At 39.7% G+C, this 15,748-nt stretch overlaps 1 pseudogene; it reads left to right on the top strand.

The window, feature by feature from the left end:
• The first annotated feature begins 14,691 nt into the window (after nt 1–14,691).
• LOC143643412 (large ribosomal subunit protein uL29 pseudogene) lies at nt 14,692–15,108 on the top strand (annotated as a pseudogene).
• Nucleotides 15,109–15,748: the final 640 nt, after the last annotated feature.

Here is a 15,748-nt window from a genome sequence, read left to right as displayed (position 1 = left end):
ATTCACTTTATTACAGTGGTCTGGAACTGAACTTGCAATATCTTCCAGGTATACCTGTATTCAATGCTAAGAATTTATCAAGCAGAGTCCATATCCATTATTAAACTCAAACATGGAGCATTATTAAATGTATATTTAATATTATTAAATGTATACTTAATATTATTAAATGTATATTTAATAAATACATGTCAAGGACAGGTCAACTGAAGCACCCCCTCTCCTGTCCTGCTGTCTGCTAACTGAATTGTCTCAGTCATTTTATGGATCATGTTGGAAGCTGGGGTTCACTTTGGTTGAGGCCAATTACCTGGCCTTGTTTTTCTGCCATTGCTAGATATGCCAGTCATGAAACATTGTTTATGACTTCTAGAAATATAAATAGCAATCCAGCACTTTCAAGACTATTCAACTAGCCCCGTCAATAATCTCCAGAAAAGAAAAAAGATAATTTTTTTTGTTGTTTATTTATTTTTTTTTATTAATTAAAAAAATTAACTAACACAACAATAGAAATCAATCCATTCTACATATGCAATCAGTAATTCTTAATATCATCACATAGGTGTATGGTCATCATTTCTCAGTACATATGCATCGATTTAGAGAAAGAAATAATAACAAAAAAGATAATTTTGTTTTGTTGCAGGAATAAATGTTCAATTCTTTAATGAATCAAGAGGCCTGTCTTTGTGGTATATTAAATACCTTTATTTTCTCAGAAGACTAATACATTCAGAAACAGTATAAAAATAATTATTAACTAGTTTCACATGAAATCTCTTTACTACACAACTAAGGACTCTGAATCTTTATTCTATTATACATATTCATTGAGTATATTCAGAGTGCATTTGTTCATTTATGCTTTAACCCAGAAAATATTTAATAATAACATCTATCTGGGTATGATATTGTACATACTGGGCATAGCATATTATAGTATGACATATGCACAGATGTTATAGTATGGCATACATTTCAGAAGAAATTTATTTAAATTACATTAATCAGCAAAAGAAGGAATAACTTTTGTTGAAAGCAGTATAGAGGCATTACAGAAAAGGAAATATTTTAATACAGTTGTTGAAGGATGAGAAGAAATTTATAAGTAAAACAAAAAGATAATAGGATAAAGAAATATCAGATGCAAAGATATTTAAAATATGACACATTGGGAAAATATAAGTAATTGTTTATGGTTAAAATGATCAGTTGCAACATGTCTTTTATGACCTATAGCTTCCAAACCTCATACCATCTCTTCTGTTTCATTCTGTTGGATATGAGGTATGGTTGGAACAAGGATGGTGGCTGGCTAATGAGCAAAGGGCAAATTCCAAGAAGGGGTCAGACTACAAGAAAGACATCATTGAGAAAAGCAGCAATAGAAAACACCTGGGGGCCAATTGACCCCTCCTGAGTGAGCCATCCACAATCAAGCATCATTGAAGAAGGAAAGAGGGCAGGGCAATAAAATAGTTAATAAAAAATTACAGGAGGGCTCTTTCTCTGCGGGCAGGCGGCGCTCCCGCTGCCATCCAGCCCTCCTCTCCCTGTTTCTCCGCGGGTGGGCGGTGCTCCCACCGCCATCCAGCCCTCCTCTCCCTCCTTCTCTGCTGGCAGCGCTCCTGCTGCCATCTTGCCCTTCACTTTCCCCTCCTGCTCAGGCGGCGCTCCATCCACCATCATATCTTTCCCTTTCCCCTCCTGCTCTGGCGGCTCTCCAACCACCACCGTGCCCTCTTCCGCCTTCACCAGCTCCTCTGCCACCGTCCTCAACAGCATTGCCACCCTCACCTTTACTCCTCCAGAACAGCTTCTAGAGGAGTAGAAACGATACAGAACAGCTCCCAGAGCCACAACAGAGATAAAAAAGACAGCGTACCCCATCCTGGAACGGCTGACTGTCTGGGAGAACCAGCTCCGGTGAGAACGCCGAGGGGCACGGGCTTTCCCGGGTGGGACGGCAAGCGGCCGGAGTCCCTCCCTTCCTCCTTCCCAGGCCAGCTGGCAGAATTGGGCAGGCAGTCCCCTCAAGCCATGGCGGCTGGCGCCCCCAACACGCGAGGCCCCCCGGACGAACTGAGAGAATTGGATTGGAAATCCTCAGACTGTGGAGAACGGTGACGGGGGGGGTCCCTCCCAAACACGTGACTCCCCGGTCCAGCTGGGAGCGGTGCACTCTCCCAGGCTGAGGCGGCTGGCACCCTACCGCCATGCTTGGTGCCCCGGGCCGACTAGGAAATTTGGTCGGGCGCTCTCCCGGGCTGCGGCGGCTGGTGACCCTCCCCGCATTCGGACCCCCGGGCTGGCTGGCACTCTTCCAAGCTGCTTTGGCTGGCGAACCTCCCCCACAGCGAGAGTTATCCAAAGTTAAAGGACCCACAGCACCTTTTACTGGTGGAACCCGCAGACAAATGTGGGCCACGAGCGCCACCTACTGGGAAGGATAAGAAAAACAGAACCCAGAGATTTCACAGAAAAATTTTTCAACCTGTTGGGTCCAACACCCAGGGAAATCTGACTAAATGCCCAGAAGCCAGCAGAAGATAAGAGATCACGCTTAGATAATTGAAAATATGGCCCAGTCAAAGGAACAAACCAATAGTTCAAATAAGATACAGGAGCTGAAAAAACTAATGCTGAATATACGAACAGAAATGGAAAACCTATTCAAAAACGAAATCGATAAATTGAGGGAGGACATGAAGAAGACATGGGCTGAACAAAAAGAAGAAATAGAAAAACTGAAAAAACAAATCACAGAGCTTATGGAAGTGAAGGATAAAGTAGAAAAGATGGAAAAAACAATGGATACCTACAATGATAGATTTAAAGAGACAGAAGATAGAATTAGTGATTTGGAGGATGGAACATCTGAATTCCAAAAAGAAACAGAAATTATCAGGAAAAGAATGGAAAAATTTGAACAGGGTATCAGGGAACTTGAGGACAATATGAACCGCACAAATATACATGTTGTGGGTGTCCCAGAAGGAGAAGAGAAAGGAAAAGGAGGAGAAAAACTAATGGAAGAAATTATCACTGAAAATTTCCCAACTCTTATGAAAGACCTAAAATTACAGATCCAAGAAGTGCAGCACACCCCAAAGAGATTAGACCCAAATAGGCATTCTCCAAGACCCTTACTTGTTAGAATGTCAGATGTCAAAGAGAAAGAGAGGCTCTTGAAAGAAGCAAGAGAAAAACAATCCATCACATACAAGGGAAACCCAATAAGACTATGTGTAGATTTCTCAGCAGAAACCATGGAAGCTAGAAGACAGTGGGATGATATATTTAAATTACTAAAAGAGAAAAACTGCCAACCAAGACTCCTATATCCAGCAAAATTCTCCTTCAAAAATGAGGGAGAAATTAAAACATTCTCAGACAAAAAGTCACTGAGAGAATTTGTGACCAAGAGACCAGCTCTGCAAGAAATACTAAAGGGAGCACTAGAGTCAGATACAAAAAGACAGAAGAGAGAGGTATGGAGAAGAGTGTAGAAAGAAGGAAAGTCAGGTATGATATATATAACACAAAAGGCAAAATGGTAGAGGAAAATATTATCCAAACAGTAATAACATTAAATGTTAATGGACTGAATTCCCCAATCAAAAGACATAGACTGGCAGAATGGATTAAAAAACAGGATCCTGCTATATGCTGTCTACAGGAAACACATCTTAGACCCAAAGATAAACATAGGTTGAAAGTGAAAGGTTGGGGAAAGATATTTCATGCAAATAACAACCAGAAAAGAGCAGGAGTGGCTATACTAATATCCAACAAATTAGACTTCAAATGTAAAGCACTTAAAAGAGACAAAGAAGGGCACTATATACTAATAAAAGGAACAATTAAACAAGAAGACATAACAATCATAAATATTTATGCACCAAACCAGAATGCCCCAAAATACGTGAGGAATACACTGCAAACACTGAAAAGAGAAATAGACACATATACCATAATAGCTGGAGACTTCAATTCACCACTCTCATCAATGGACAGAACATCTAGACAGAGAATCAATAAAGAAATAGAGAATCTGAATATTACTATAAATGAGCTAGACTTAACAGACATTTATAGGACATTACATCCCACAACAGCAGGATACACCTTTTTCTCAAGTGCTCATGGATCATTCTCAAAGATAGACCATGTGCTCGGTCACAAAGCAAGTCTTAACAAATTTTAAAAGATTGAAATCATACACAACACTTTCTCAGATCACAAAGGAATGAAGTTGGAAATCAATAATAGGCGGAGTGCCAGAAAATTCACAAATACGTGGAGGCTCAACAACACACTCTTAAACAACAAGTGGGTCAAAGAAGAAATTGCAAGAGAAATTAGTAAATACCTAGAGGCAAATGAAAATGAAAACACAACATATCAAAACTTATGGGACGCAGCAAAGGCAGTGCTAAGAGGGAAATTTATTGCCCTAAATGCCTTTATCAGAAAAGAAGAAAAGGCAAAAATTCGGGAATTAACTGTCCACTTGGAAGAACTGGAGAAAGCAGCAAACTAATCCCAAAGCAAGCAAAAGGAAAGAAATAACAAAGATTAGAGTAGAAATAAATGAAACTGAAAACATGAAAACAATACAGAAAATCAATAAGACCAGAAGTTGGTTCTATGAGAAAATCAATAAGATTGATGGGCCCTTAGCAGGACAGACAAAAAGAAGAAGAGAGAGGATGCAAATAAATAAGATCAGAAATGGAAGAGGAGACATAACCACTGACCTCACAGAAATAAAGGAGGTAATAACAAGATACTATGAACAACTTTACGTTAATAAATACAACAATTTAGAGGAAATGGACGGGTTCCTGGAAAGACATGAACAACCAACTTTGACTCAAGAAGAAATAGATGACCTCAACAAACCAATCACAAGTAAAAAAATTGAATTAGTCATTCAAAAGCTTCCTAAAAAGAAAAGTCCAGGACCAGACGGCTTCACATGTGAATTCTATCAAACATTCCAGAAAGAATTAGTACCAATTCTCCTCAAACTCTTCAAAAAAATCGAAGTGGAGGGAAAACTACCTAATTCATTCTATGAAGCCAACATCACCCTCATACCAAAACCAGGCAAAGATATTACAAAAAAAGAAAACTACAGATCAATCTCTCTAATGAATATAGATGCAAAAATCCTCAATAAAATTCTAGCAAATCGTATCCAACAGCACATTAAAAGAATTATACATCATGACCAAGTAGGATTCATCCCAGGTATGCAAGGATAGTTTAACATAAGAAAATCAATTAATGTAATACACCATATCAACAAATCAAAGCAGAAAAATCACATGATCATCTCAATTGATGCAGAGAAGGCATTTGACAAGATTCAACATCCGTTCCTGTTGAAAATACTTCAAAGGATAGGAATACAAGGGAACTTCCTTAAAATGATAGAGGGAATATACGAAAAACCCACAGCTAATATCATCCTCAATGGGGAAAAATTGAAAACTTTCCCCCTAAGATCAGGAAAAAGACAAGGATGTCCACTATCACCACTATTATTCAACATTGTGTTGGAGGTTCTAGCCAGAGCAATTAGACAAGAAAAAGAAATACAAGGCATCAAAATTGGAAAGGAAGAAGTAAAACTATCACTGTTTGCAGACAATATGATACTATACGTCGAAAACCCAGAAAAATCCACAACAAAACTACTAGAGCTAATAAATGAGTACAGCAAAGTAGCAGGTTACAAGATCAACATTCAAAAACCTGTCGCATTTCTTTACACTAGTAATGAACAAGCTGAGGGGGAAATCAAGAAACGAATCCCATTTACAATTGCAACTAAAAGAATAAAATACCTAGGAATAAATTTAACTAAAGAGACAAAAAACCTATATAAACAAAACTACAAAAAAACTGCCAACAGAAATCACAGAAGACCTAAATAGATGGAAAGGCATACCGTGTTCATGGATCGAAAGACTAAATATAGTTAAGATGTCAATCCTACCTAAATTGATCTACAGATTCAATGCAATACCAATCAAAATCCCAACAATTTATTTTTCAGAAATAGAAAAACCAATAAGCAAATTTATCTGGAAGGGCAGGGTGCCCCGAATTGCTAAAAACATCTTGAGGAAAAAAAGCGAAGCTGGAGGTCTTGCGCTGCCTGACTTTAAGGCGTATTATGAAGCACAGTGGTCAAAACAGCATGGTATTGGCATAAAGATAGATATATCGACCAATGGAATCGAATAGAGTGCTCAGATATAGACCCTATCATCTATGGACATTTGATCTTTGATAAGGCAGTCAAGCCAACTCACCTGGGACAGAACAGTCTTTTCAATAAATGGTGCCTAGAGAACTGGACATCCATATGCAAAGGAATGAAAGAAGACCCATATCTCACACCCTATACAAAAGTTAACTCAAAATGGATCAAAGATCTAAACATTACGTCTAAGACCATAAAACAGTTAGAGGAAAATGTTGGGAGATATCTTATGAAACTTACAATTGGAGGCGGTTTTATAGACCTTAAACCTAAAGCAAGAGCACTGAAGAAGGAAATAAATAAATGGGAGCTCCTCAAAATTAAACACTTTTGTGCATCAAAGAACTTCATCAAGAAAGTAGAAAGACAGCCTACACAATGGGAGATAATATTTGGAAATGACATATCAGATAAAGGTCTAGTATCCAGAATTTATAAAGAGATTGTTCAACTCAACAACAAAAAGACAGCCAACCCAATTACAAAATGGGAAAAAGACTTGAACAGACACCTCTCAGAAGAGGAAATACAAATGCCCAAAATGCACATGAAGAGATGCTCAATGTCCCTGGCCATTAGAGAAATGCAAATCAAAGCCACAATGATATATCATCTCACACCTGCCAGAATGGCCATTATCACCAAAACAGAAAATGACAAGTGCTGGAGAGGATGCGGAGAAAGAGGCACACGTATCCACTGTTGGTGGGAATGTCAAATGGTGCAACCACTGTGGAAGGCAGTTTGGCGGTTACTCAAAAAGCTGAATATAGAATTGCCATACGACCCAGCAATACCCTTGCTGGGTATCTACTCAGAGGACTTAAGGGCAAAGACACAAATGGACATTTGCACACCAATGTTTATAGTAGCGTTATTTACAATTGCAAAGAGATGGAAACAGCCAAAATGTCCATCAACAGAAGAATGGCTAAACAAACTGTGGTATATACATACGATGGAATATTATGCAGCTTTAAGACAGGATAAACTTATGAAGCATGTAATAACATGGATGGACCTAGAGAACATTATGCTGAGTGAGTCCAGCCAAAAACTAAAGGACAAATACTGTATGGTCCCACTGATGTGAATGGACATTCGAGAATAAACTTGGGATATGTCATTGGTAACAGAGTCCAGCAGGAGTTAGAAACAGGGTAAGATAATGGGTAATTGGAGTTGAAGGGATACAGACTGTGCAACAGGACTAGATACAAAAACTCAAAAATGGACAGCACAATAATACCTAATTGTAAAATAATCATGTTAAAACACTGAATGAAGCTGCATCTGAGCTATAGGTTTTTTGTTTGTTGGTTGGTTTTTTTTACTATTATTATTACTTTTATTTCTTTTCTCTATATTAACATTCTATATCTTTTTCTGTTGTGTTGCTAATTCTTCTAAACCGATGCAAATGTACTAAGAAATGATGATCATGCACCTATGTGATGATTTTAAGTATTACTGATTGCATTTGTAAAAAAAAAATAAAAAATTACAGGAGGAACAAAAATCTATACAGGCAGATTTTCCCACAGAGCCTCTCATCCCTGTTTTCTTGCAAGACTGCTCACATGTCCCTCTCACATGCCTAGTCACTGAACTTTCTACCTACTTGCTCTATCTGTGCTGTGCCCTTCAATTCTTTCTCCTGGTACATCCAAGAACGTAGGAACCCAATCCAGCAACAGACATACAGACCACATGAAGAAAAATGGAAAGAGGCTACACAAAGGACTGAGATCTGTGGCTGGTTGTCAGCATCTGCCCTCTGGATGCGATTCACATTTCTCCCAAGTTCACAATACACAAAATACACTCATTCTCTTTCAAAGGCCCCCAAAGGCTCAACGCATCACAGCATCAGCTCAAAGTCCAGAATGCTGTCATCTAAGTGAGATCCAGATGCAGATGAGGACCCTTAACTGTAGGTCCTCATACAAAAATCTTCAAATATAATTCTTCTAAATCTGAGGCCTTATGAACTAGAAAGACTAGTTATCTTCCCCTCATATATCCAACATATTATGGAATGAAATGCATTCATTTCCAAAAGAAAAAGAGAGGTATAGGTAGCATATAGGACTCCTAGTGATGCCGAGATCCATCTTAGAAAATGTTGGAAGATCTTTTATTATAATTCATTCCTATTCCTTCTCAGTAGTATTCTCCAGGGCTCTTGGTTTTGCCTCTGGGCTCTTGGTTCCAACCTGACTTATCCTTCCTTTTCCATGAGAGGCAGGACACATTTGTAGTGCAGTAATCTTCTCAACCTGTTTCCTGCTTATAGAAATTTTGGAGATTAAAGGCCTTTCATTATGTACTCTGTCTCTTTTAGTCTAGTTGGCAATGTTTTGCTGATTTAATTCTCAAAAAAAAATTGGATCTTTTGCAAATCTTCTTAGGGCTCATTTCATTAGATGAGCCAGACCCACAACAATATGGAGATAAGATCTTCTCTGTCTTGGGTCCCTGCTGAGCCAACTGAGAGACAAGACCCTTAATCTTCATGCAAGCCCTATTGTTTGAGGGCAAGGATCTGTGATGTACCTCCTCAATTTCTCCAGAGAGTTTTTATCTGACTGAAAAATACACTGAAACAACCTGTGTTGGTTTGAAAGGAGTTACGTACCCTTTAAAAAGCCATGTTTTAATCCTACTTAATTTTGTGGGAGCAATCATTTCTTCTAATCACTATTCAGTACTATAGGTTGGAAACTTGATTCTGTTATCTCCACAGAGCTGTGACTCACCTAATTGTGGGTATTAACTTTTGAATAGAGGGAGATGTGACTCTACCCATTCGAGGTGGGTCTTGATTTCTATACTGGAATCCTTTAAAAGAGAAAACATTTTGGAGAAAGCTGGAGAATGACGAGAGTAGCAGAGACATGAGAACTACAGAGCCTACCAGCCAGTGACCTTTGGAGATGAAGGAGAATGCCCCTGGGAGAGTTTCATGAAGCAAACATCCCTATGCTCACCATGTGCCTTTCCAGTTGAGATAAAAAACCTGAACTTCATCGGCCTTTCTTGAGTGATGGTAACCTCTTGGTGGTGCCTAAATTTGGACATTTTCATAGGCTTACTTTAATTGGGACATTTTTTTCAGCCTTAGAACTGTAAACTAGCAACACATTAAATTCCCCTTTTTAAAAGCCATTCCATTTCTGGTATACTGCATTCCAACAGCTAGCAAACTAGAGCAGAATCCTTCAATCTATCTAAGATTTTATAAAGATATTTTTTAGTCACAGCATTAGCTATATCCTAGGGTTTTTGAAACATGTTTTCCTGTCAGTAAGCTGGATTTGATCTTTCCTCAAAAGCCATTATTTAATTTTAGTATCCTTTGCATGTGGAAAGGGAGAACATTTACAAAACTACCAAATTCCAACTCTTCCATGTATGAAAGCCTTTCCTTTTGCTTAACTGTCTCCTTTCACATTTAGTACAAGCAGCAGGAAGAAACAAGGAGATAGCTTCCAAACTTTGCCTGGAAATCTCCCTAGTTGGAGCAGTAGATTCAATTAGCATATTTTCTACCTTTCCACTACTGAAGAAGAAACTGCTGTTAAATTTTCAGCTACTACATAACTAAGAACTTCTTTCTTATTTTCCAATATTAGCACTTACCTTGATGCCATCACAAACAGCTTTCCCAAAGATCTATATGTTTTGGCAAGCAGTTCGCTCACTAATACTCTTAAAATCCTTCCAACTTTCAACCAGTGGCTGTTTCCAAAGCCACTCCTAAGTTTTTAGACATTTGTTAAGATGGTATCCACATTCAAATACCAAAATCAGTATTTGCTACCTATCTTGCATAAGAAATTACTCCAAACCTTAGTGATTTTAAATAATAAACATTTACTATTTACCACAGTTTCCTAAGATCAAGACCTGAGAGCAGTATATCAGGTAGTTCTGGCTCAGGATCACTCATGAGGTTACAATTAAACTGTTTGCCGAAGGCGCAGTTACCTAAATCTTGACTGGAGCTGGAGGATCTTCTTCCAAGTTACTCAAGTGGCTGTTGGCATGAGGCCTCAGTTCCTCGTAAGATGGACTTTCCTTATGGGGCAATGACCCCTGGCTTTCCCTAGAGTGAGTGATCTAGGTGGGGTGGGGAGGTAAGACAGGAAGCAGAAAGCTTCAGTTTCACTTAGCACCTATGGTCTCACATCACAGACTGTCATTTATATTGCTGGAGACAACTAGGCAAGGGCATGAATATCAGGAGGGGGATCTGTGAGGTCTGTCATAGAGGCAGGCTACTATGTGTGGGCATAGTCAAAATCTCTGCCGGTGACAGAGTACATGTGAAAGTAGACAACTGTGGTATATAAGTCATGGGTAATTAACTCACTGCTTTTATTCTGTTCTATTTCTGTGTAATGTGAAAAGTATGAAAGCTCTGAGCCTAATCCAACAAAACAGAGTGGAAATTATTGGCCTGTTGGTATATTTTTTAGGGTAAGCTTTTAAGGGGATGGATTATCTTTCTTTCCTCTCACATAAAAATAGAAAATTAACATTTTTTCTTTTAAAATAATTTCTTTTAAAGCAATCGACTATTTAAACAAAAATAATAATGCATTGAAGAGTTTATGGTGTATGTAGAAATAAAACCTGTGTTGACAATATAGCAATGATTGGGAGAAGAAAAATGGAATGCTCTGGGGTAAGGTTTTAATATGTAAGGAAACAGGTAAAACATTGTTTGAAGTTAGTCTGAGCAAGTTAAATATGTATAATATGAACCTCTGAAGTAAACCAAAAATACAAATAAATATGTAAAACTTATAAGCTAACAAAGAAGATAAAATGGAACCATAAAATTATTAAATTAATATAAACTACAGTAGAAAATGAAGAAATGGTAATCAATGGAGCCAATAATAATAAATAGCAAGATAGTATATTTAATCTGAACCATAACAATAATCACATTGAATCTAAATGATCTAAGCATCATAATCAAAAGGAAGAAGGATAAGACTGAATTTTAAAAAGGAGGCCCAACTCTATGATGCTTAAAAGAAATTCACTTTAATTATTAAAAAAAACTAATTGGATAAAAGTAAAAGGATGGAAATGTTATATCATGCTAACACTATCAAAAGAAATATATAGTGGCTAGCTTAGTATCACAAAAAGTATTTATCAGAGTAAAAAATATTAACAGGAATAAAAGGATTACCTCTATATTCACAAAGAAAACATGATTTGTACCTAATAAGAGAGCTTCAAAACACATGAAACATAAACTTAAAAAAAAAAAAGGATAAACAAATCCACAAAGTTGGAGATGTCAGCACCTGTCTGTCAATATTTTATAGAACAAGTAGACAGAAAATCAACAGAGAGAAATAAGACTTTCTCATCACCATTGTGATGGTCAGGTTCATGTGTCAACTTGGTCAAGTGATGGTGCTCAGTTGTCTGGTCAAGCAAGCACTAGCCCATATGTTCTTGTGAGGACATTTCACGGACTTAAATAATGAGCATGTTGGTTGTATACATGGTTGATTACATCTGCAGTCAGATAAGGAGAGTGTTTCTGCAATGAGTGACGCATATTCTAATCACTGAAGGCTTTTAAGGAGAATCCAGAAGAGAGAATTCCTCTTTCCATTTCAGCCAGTCAGCCTCTTCTGGGGAGTTCATTGACAACCTTCATTGGAGCTGCCAGCTCACAGTCTACCCTACAGATTTTGGACTCTTATGTCCCCACGGTTGTGAAAGACCATTATAAATCTCATATTTACAGATATTTCCTGTTGGTTCTGTTTCTCTAGAACACTTGACTAATACAACTATCAACTAACATAACCTATTTGACATTTCTATAACATTGCATCAAACAATATCAGAATACACTATTTACAAGTGCACACAAAACATTACAAACGTGGACCATATTCTGGTCAGAAATGAAAAACAAGGCTTATTCATGTAAAAAAGTATGTTTTCTGACCACAATGAAATTTAAATAATAGATTATTAAATTCAATAATAGAAAGAAATCTAGAAAGTCACCAAATATTTGGAAACTAAATGACATGCTTGTATAGCATACATGGTTCAAAGAAGAAATCAAAATGAAATTTAGGGGTAGGCCACGGTGACTCAGCAGGCAGAGTTCTTGCCTGCCATCCTGGAGACCTGGGTTTGATTCCTGGTACCTGCCCATGCAAAAAAAAAATAGGAAATATTTTAAAGTAATTGAAAATGAGGACATGGCATCAAAAATTTGTGTTTGCAAATAAAGCACTAATCAGAGAGAATTAGAGCACTACAATACATTTTAGCAAAGAAGGAAGAATTAGAAAGTAATGTTGACTTCCACCTTAAGAAACTTAAAGAATGAAGCAAATTAAATCCAAAATATGTAGAGGGAAAGAAACAATAAAAAGGAGTTACAGGAAGGTGCCAGAATAGATAGGTCAAGTTCTTCCCTGCTCCAAGGAAAAGCTAGGGAAGTGACAGAAAAGTTGCTGGGAGAGCAATTCCAGGGTGTAAGTAACTTGGGACAGTCTTCTACACTTTATAGGAAGGCTCTGATTGAAAAGGCAGAAGTGAGATGCAGAGAACAGGAGACCGTCCAGCTAGTGCAAAAAGCCTAATGCGCCCCTTTCCAAATGATAGTCTGGAACCCTCAAGGGTGCACGGATAGGAGACTGGTACAAGGAAGTAAACCAAGCTGTGTTTTTTGAAAGTGCTACCCTCATGCACGTTGCCCCAGCCCAGCAACCCGCAACTCCCTACACACCATATACATCTGAACCCCCAATGGTCTCCAAGCACCCTTGCCCCCGACTTGACTTCCCACACCTTCCCACCTGTCCCACACCATCCCCCACCCCAAACATGTGAACAAGCCTTCCCCAACCTGACCCACCTCTCCCACACGAGTGCAGTCTTGCCCTGCCCCTCCAGACACCAGCATACCGGTGGCCAGCCCCTTGACCCCATCTCCACCTCCCTGTCCCCTGAAGGCAGTCAGCTGAGCATCTGGGCTGCAGGTGCTCACCTTTATACATGAGCCCCACCAGCACCCAGCCCATACAGTCGCTCAACCCTGCCCAGCCCCCTTAGAGTTCTGTGCATAGGCACATCACCACCCTGCCTACCAGACATATGCACATGTCCAGTCATGCAATGCCCCCTGAGCTCTGGGCAAGTGCTGACTTGTGTATCTGGGCCACACCCACACCCAGCCCACACAGCCACAACCTCTTCCCACTGCCCATGAACCCTGTGCATGTGCACACCAGGGCCCTGCCTCCCAGACCCATGCATGGGCATAGCTACATATTCCCTGCCTGACACCCATATATCTGTGCACTGAGCTCTTGATCCCTGCACCCCACCACCCCTGCCCCGCACATGTGCTCACCCATGCCCTATCCTCCAGCACAAGTGCCATTCTGCCACAGCTGGGAGGTGCTCTCATGTGCATCTGTGCCATATAGCCCCCATCCTGCACACGCATGCACCCTTACCTCATCCCACCCCACCTGTGCACCTGCACCAGGGCCCCACTTACCCCTGAAACACATCCCACAACCTCTACAACTTGTGCCCCACCCTACACATCTGTGCATCTGCATCCCAGGTCCCCTAGACCCCTCCTTCTGTGCAAGGACACCTAACCTTGCCCTGCCTTTGTGCCAAATTCTGTACCCCATACTCCACACCCTGACACTCACAACCTACATGCTCCATGCACCACCTGCATCCTGCCCACGTGCCAGCTGCAGCACATATGCTCACCCCCCACATCCACCTCCCATCATGCCTTAGTTCTGTGTCTCTCACACCGCACCTTGCTCCTGCACTTCAAGGCCTGCCGGACGTGCACTTTGTCCTCATAGCCCCCACACCACACCTCCACAACCTTGCAACCTGCATCCCATACTCACAGGCACTAGTGTAGCATCCCCAACTCATGTAAATAACTGTACTATGACCCATCATTGCACTGCTGTGCCCTTCTCCCTGCAATGCATCCTCCTTCACACCTTCCCGCAAATACAAAGCTTTAGACCAAAGGAAATCAACTTCCAAAGTAACCCTATCAAGATATTTGCATGCTGTGAAGGCAACTGAAGATCACTAACCACATGAAAATGCAGACAGATATAGCCCAGATGGATGACCAAATTAAAACATCAGAGGAGACACAGACTTTGGAACAACTAATCAAAGATGTTCCTATAACTCTAACTAAATAAAATAAGTGGGATAGCAAATGACATAAAGGAGATTAAGAAGACATTAGAAGAGCATAAAGAAGAATTTGAAAGAATAAATAGAAAAACAGCAGATATTTAGAGGTTAAAGATTTGTAGACCACCTTTCTCTCCTGGCGAGCGGCAGCGGCGGCGGTGTCTGCAGCGATGGCCAAGATCAAGGCTCAGGATCTTCACGCCAAGAAGGAGGAGCTGCTGAAACAGTTGGACGACCTGAAGGTGGAGCTGTCCCAGCTGCGCATCGCCAAGGTGACAGGCGGCGCGGCGTCCAAGCTCTCCAAGATCTGGGTTGTCTGCAAGTCCATTGCCCGTGTTCTTACCATCATTAACCAGACTCAGAAAGAGCACCTCAGGAAATTCTACAAGGGCAAGAAGTATAAGCCCCTGGATCTGCGGCCCAAGAAAACATGTGCCATGCGCCGTAGGCTCAATAAGCATGAGGAGAACCTGAAGACAAAAAAACAGCAGCAGAAGGAGCGGTTGTACCCACTTTGAAAGTATGCAGTCAAGGCCTGAGGATCAAGGTGTCAATAAAACACAAACTGGCTGAAACAAAAAAAAAAAGATTTGTAGACCAAATAAAAATATACTAGAGACACACACAAAAGCAGATTTGAAGAGATAGAAGAAAGAATAAGTGAACTAGAGGACAGGACAACTTACTTCTATCACACAAATGAGCAAATGACAAAAAAACATGAAAAATTTGAATTGGATCTCAGGGAAATGGACAAAACAAAGTGCACAAATATAAGAATAATCAGTGTCCCAGAAAAAGAAGAGAAAAGTAAAAGGCTATAAAGATTAGTGGAAGATATAATGAGGAAAAACTTCCCAACCTTCATGAAAGACATAAATATGCAAATCAAAGAAGCCCAATGAACTCCAAATTGAATAAATCCAAATAGGCCTACTCAAAGACATATGCTAATCAGTCTGTCAAATGTTGAAGAGGAGCAGAAAATCCTGAAAGTGGGAAAAGAAAAACAATCTCCTGCATACAAGGGAAACCACATAAAACTGAATTTGGACTACACAACTGGCACTATGGAGGCAAGAAGGCAGTGGTATGATACATTTAGGATCCTGAAAGAGAAAAATTTCCAGCCAAGAATTCTGTACTCAGCCAAACTGTCCTTCAAAAATGAGGGAGAGATTAAAATTTTCACAGACAAAAGCTGAGAGAATTTGTTAACAAGAGACC

This window comes from Tamandua tetradactyla, chromosome 8, assembly GCF_023851605.1.
Source record: "Tamandua tetradactyla isolate mTamTet1 chromosome 8, mTamTet1.pri, whole genome shotgun sequence".
Classification (NCBI taxonomy): domain Eukaryota; kingdom Metazoa; phylum Chordata; class Mammalia; order Pilosa; family Myrmecophagidae; genus Tamandua; species Tamandua tetradactyla.
Note: the sequence above shows the minus strand (reverse complement) of the source record. Positions and strands in the feature narration are given on the sequence as shown.